Genomic DNA, 5,160 nt, shown 5'->3' with positions numbered 1-5,160 from the left:
CCCCTAAAGCTGCCCCAGAACCCCACCGCACCGCCCCCACGCCACGCCCCACCCGGACCGGAACCGGCGCCTGCGCTGCGTGGCCGGCCCCCCACAACCTCCCCCCCCGCCCCCGCCCCGGGTCCTCGTCGCACCCGGCTCCGGAGCCAGTTCGTGCGCGCGTCAGGGTTCACCGCGGGGCCCCCGCGGACATCAAGGCCGCCCCGGCCCCCCACCTCAGGCTTCGGGCCGCTGCGCCGGGACTCACGCGGCCCACCTCGGAAGTGTGCGCGCAGAACTACATTTCCCAGAGTGCCGCCCTCCCTAGAACTACATCTCCCAGACGGCTCTGCGGCGCACCTCCCCGGATTGGCAGGTCGGAGGTTTCCGATGGACCTCCTCTCCCGCGCTGCCTGAGGGTTTCTGGGTCAGAAATGTCAGGCGGAGCCGCTCTCCTCAAAATAGGTCTGTGGGTGAACATAAGTGTGTCACCAGGAGGAAACTTCTGTATCCTTTACATTTCTGATGCTAAAGCGAAGTCATTTACAAAGTCAAAGTAAGTGAAGCAGGTAAATTCTAGTGCATCCAACTCAGCACTGACCAAAGTAATGAAAATAAATGAAATGAGGGCTTTAGGGAGAAAGAAACTTTAACTGTGGAAAGAGGAAGAAATTAACGAATATAAAAGCAGAAGTTAGGGGCTTAGTCGGTTGAGCGTCCGACTTCGGCTCAGGTCATCATCTGAGTTCGTGAGTTCGAGCCCGGTGGCGGGCTCTGTGCTGACAGCTCGGAGCCTGGAGCTGCTTTGGATTCTGTGTCTCCCTCCCTCTCTCCCTGCCCCTCCCTCACTTGCACTCGGTCTCTATCTCTCTCAAAAATAAATAAACATTAAAAAAATTTTTTTGAAACAAGTTAAGGAATTAAAACAGCAAAAACTTGAAAAGCCACGTTTTTAAAATAAAATATAAAATCATACTAGAAATTTTTATCAAAAAATGGGGAGGAACAGCAAAAACAGCTGGTAAAGAGAAAATAGAAACAGCCATAAGAAACAAATTTAAGGGGCACCTAGCTGGCTCAGTTGGCGGAGGGTGTCACTCTTGATCTTGGGGTCCTGAGTTCAAGCCCCACATTGGGTATAGAGATTACTTAAACTAGGCGCGTCTGGGTGGCTCAGTTGGTTAAGTTTCTGACTTCAGCTCAGGTCATGATCTCGTGGTTTATGGATTCGAGCCACAAGTCATGCTCTGTTGAGACTCGGAGCCTGAAGCCTGCTTTGGATTTTATGTCTCCCTCTCTCTTTGCCGCTCTCTCTCTCCCAAAAATAAAATTTAAAAAAAAAATTAGAAAAAATTAAAAAAATAAACTGAAAAAATTAAATACTTGTGAAAGAAGATTTTACTCAATTCTCTGTAGTATGTTAATAAATTTGGAAACCAATGAAGTACATGTTTAAAGGAATAGTTAGGTAACTAACTTATTTTAAAATAATATCCATGTAGAACTAAAGCCAGTGTTAAAATGCTTTCAGCTCCCGGCTCAGATGTTTTAATGGGTGAATCTGAATCCTCCACACTATCAAAGGACATAGTTCTTGCCAATTTCCAGAAAAATCTAGATAGAAGGGAAGTTCTTCTTAACACAAAGGTAGCAAAATACTTATGCCATAACGAGACAAAGGTTAAAAAAAAAACCAAAAAACTATAAAGCAATCTCAGTTCTGATATTTTTGTGAAAATTATGAAAAAATAGCAAATGAAATCAAGCAATATTAAAAATACACATCGGGGCGCCTGGGTGGCTCAGTCAGTTGAGTGTCCGACTTGGCTCAGGTCATGATCTCGCGGCTTGTGAGTTCGAGCCCCATGTTGGGCTCTGCTGACAGCTCAGAACCTGGAGCCTACTTTGGATTCTGTGTCTGTCTCTCTCTGCCTCTCCCCCCACTTGTGTTATGTCTCTCTCTATCAAAAACAAATAAAATGTTAAAAAAAAATACATATCACAACTAAGTAGAAGGCATTGCAGGACTTTATAAACTAATGTAATTAGTAATGTAATGTAATTATTAAAGATTAAAGGGGGAAACGTGCTTCATCATCTCAATGGATACTGAAAAATCATTCAATGAAATTCAATCTGGAATGTGTATTTTTAAAGAATTTACTCATACAGGGGAGCCTGGGTGGCTCAGTCAGTTAAGCGTCCAACTCTTGATTTCAGCTCAGGTTGTGATTTCATGGTTCCTGAGTTCAAGCCCCGTTTGGGCTCTGCACTGACATTGCAGAGCGCGGCTGGGGTTCTCTCTCTGCCTCTCTCTCTCTCTCTCTCTCTCTCACAATAAGTAAACTTAGAAAAAAAAAAGAACTGTATTATAGCTACAGTTTTTTTCACATTTAAAATGCTCATAAAATTTCTCTCAAGTAAGAACTCTCAGATATGGGGATGCCTGTGTGGCTCAGTCACTTAAGTGTCTGCCCTCAGCTGAAGGGAGCTGCCTCACCCAAGAGTAACCTCCTTGGGGTCAGCCCATATCCAAAAACTGGTCAATATAAGGTTACAAAGTCCCCAACCCTTTACCTCAATTTTCTTCATCTCTGAACAACCAGTTTCAGAGATTCTGTGAAATTAGTTGAGGCCTCTGTTGTGAAAGCATCACTGTTCAACTTTACCCCTCTGTCCGGTCCTGCTTCCCTCATTCCCGCACGGTGGTTGTTCGTGAGAGCTGTCCCTAATACACCACCCGTTTATTATAAAGTCTGTTTCCCGCAAAATTCAACCTACTGCATGTGTATACTTACTGTCCTAGCTAGCTTATAAATCTTAGAAAAATAAATTTGTCTCATTCTTTGCTGAGTCCCTTAAGGGAATAGACTTAGATTGTAGATATTCTACAAGAGCACAGTAATAGGAAGATCTAGAAAAGCTAAGACTGAGAAGAAACTATTACAGGGGCGCCTGGCTGGCTCAGTCTGTGGAGCACGTGATTCTTGAAATCAGGCTTGTTGAGTTCAACTGTCATGTTGGGCGTGGAGCCTACCTAAAAAGGAGGAGGAGGAGGAAAGAAAAGAAGAAATGATGATGTAAAAGACAATTCCAAAAATGAAGAAATAATTATTCTAGGTGTATTCCATATAAATTAACCAACCAATCCAATACCAAATAAGAGCCCATTGTTTCCAAATTTGGGAACAAAAACAAATAAGAGCACTTTTTAAAGTTTATTTATTTTGAGAGAGAGTGTGAGCAGGGGGGAGGCAGAGAAAGAAGGAGACAGAGCCACATTCTGTAAGCATTTATGGGAGAAACAAAGCAGCAATGACAGAAAAGCTCACGATCTTGAGTAATTATAACAACACCAAAAAGGCAAATTAAAGTCTCAAAAACCTGGTGAAAGAACAAGTAAATAAGCCAAAAAAAAAAAAAAAAAAAAAAGCAAAGGATATATTAAAAGTAAAGGCAAACAACCAGACAACACTGGCAAGAACTAAAAGACGGAAAGTAACGGACATCTAGAGAACACACTGTTAGAAAACCACAGGCCCAAAGTGGGGGCACTTGTAATACCTAACCTAATACAGTCCCAACTTCCTAGAAATGCAATCCTAATAGGTCAGCACCAATAAGATAATCTGTCACATAGCCCTTTTCATCCCCCAAAGGAAGAGGAGGTAATCCACACTAAACATCCTTTGTCCTCAAATGAAGGTGACCTTACCTAAAATAATCTTTTTTGTTTGTTTATGACCTCTTTGTCCTGCCTTTTAAAACCTTTTCCTTTCTGTAGCCATTTGAAGCTCCCCTCTACCTGTTAGATGGAATGTTGCCTGATTCATGAATTGATTAATAAAGCCATTAGATCTTTAAATTTTAGTTGGTTTGATTTTTCTTCAACAACACTATCTAAAGACTGTTAAGCATGCTAATCTTTATGTGCACATGGCACACTGTCCCGGATAGGTTCTATACTGGACCACAAAGTTAGTCTTAATAGATTTACAAGGATTGAAATTAAAACAAGACAAAACTCAACATACCGAAAAAGTCTAAACTGATAGAAATACAAGTCCTGAACTCTTTTCTTTATTCCACTTACCTCCAATTGAATCTTCCCTTTCTATCTGAATCCAGAGCTACTCAGTTATAGACTCATAAAACTGCCAAGCAGATTATATTTTTAGCAAGTCTCAAAAATATATTCTCTGCCTAGTTCTCTGATTGATGTAAATTTTTACCACGTAAAACCTTTATTAGGCTAGCCTCCAATCCTCCAATCTGGATTGCCATTTTATGTCATGTAAGTAAATGTAAATGCACAGGCTCTAATCCTACAGTCTTCCCTGATCTTTCCATAGGGACTTTAGTCTCTTGCTAATCCAGGTCTCCTTATTCATAATTGTGTGCCTACATTTTTGTCTTTATTTCCCTATTTCATTCAAATATTTGTTGAATAGAAAGCTTTTCTTTAAAAAAAAAAAAAGATTTTCAGGCAGAAAGGCCTTTTAAAATTATGCTGTGCAGGGGCACCTAGGTGGCTCAGTCGGTTAGGCTATGGACTCTGGATTTCAGCTCAGGTCATGAGCTCAGTTTGTGAGTTTGAGCCTTGCATCGGACTCGGGATTCTCTCTCCCCCTCTCTCTGCCTTTCCCATGCTCTCTTTCTCAAAATAAGTAAAATAAACTTAAAAATATGCTATTCATAGTTTTGGGGGGTTTAAAAAAATTTTTTTTTAGTGATCTCTATAGCCAACGTGGGGCTCGCACTCACAACCCCGAGATCAAGAGTCGCCTGCTCCACCAGGAGCCAGCCAGGAGCCCCATTATAGTTTTTTGTATTGTTACGAGATAATTGTTTGATGTTGGACCAGGAATCTATTCGTGTCTATTCTTGGTGCCCTTCTGTTTATTTCTTTTCACCTACTGTAGTTTCTCTTGTATGGAGTTACCGTGTTATTCAGTGCGCTGCTATTCCAAGACTTGTTTTATAACGCTGGGAACGGCAGCTGGTGGCCTTACAAAGTGTCCTTCTCTGCTACGCGTTGGGATCTGAACCCTGTCTTGTTTGACAGCAGACCTCAGCCAGTCGGTCCCTGCACTGAGGCCGGAACGCAGAGGGGACCGACACTAACCCACCAAGCTCGGTCCGCTCTGCACAGCCGCCTTCTGCTGGAGGCCGGGCCAGTGA

Source organism: Acinonyx jubatus, chromosome D3, assembly GCF_027475565.1.
Source record: "Acinonyx jubatus isolate Ajub_Pintada_27869175 chromosome D3, VMU_Ajub_asm_v1.0, whole genome shotgun sequence".
NCBI classification, from domain to species: domain Eukaryota; kingdom Metazoa; phylum Chordata; class Mammalia; order Carnivora; family Felidae; genus Acinonyx; species Acinonyx jubatus.
Note: the sequence above shows the minus strand (reverse complement) of the source record.